This window comes from Pteropus alecto, unplaced genomic scaffold (assembly GCF_000325575.1).
Source record: "Pteropus alecto unplaced genomic scaffold, ASM32557v1 scaffold312, whole genome shotgun sequence".
Classification (NCBI taxonomy): domain Eukaryota; kingdom Metazoa; phylum Chordata; class Mammalia; order Chiroptera; family Pteropodidae; genus Pteropus; species Pteropus alecto.
The window spans coordinates 2,542,683-2,542,979 of NW_006433948.1; positions in this window are offsets into that span (position 1 = coordinate 2,542,683).

Genomic DNA, 297 nt, shown 5'->3' on the forward strand with positions numbered 1-297 from the left:
GCCCTGCCTTCTCCGGGCAGGTCCCCTGTACACACTGCCCTTTCGGGCTGCATCCCCTTAGTTTTGCCGGTTCCGGATCCAGCCCCTCAGCCCTAGGGCGCCCAGCCTGTCAGGTACCGCCAGCTGTCACCTGTCAGCACGTACCTCCTGTCCCCATCCCTACTTTTCTGTGCCCTGTCAGGGCCTAGCCTCGCAGCCCTGCAGCCTCTTCTTGCCCCCCCCTTCCGATCTGACCCTGACGACCTCCAGGGTCCACCCCACCCCCAGCGCCCTCCTCAGCCGCCTTGCTCCCAGGCC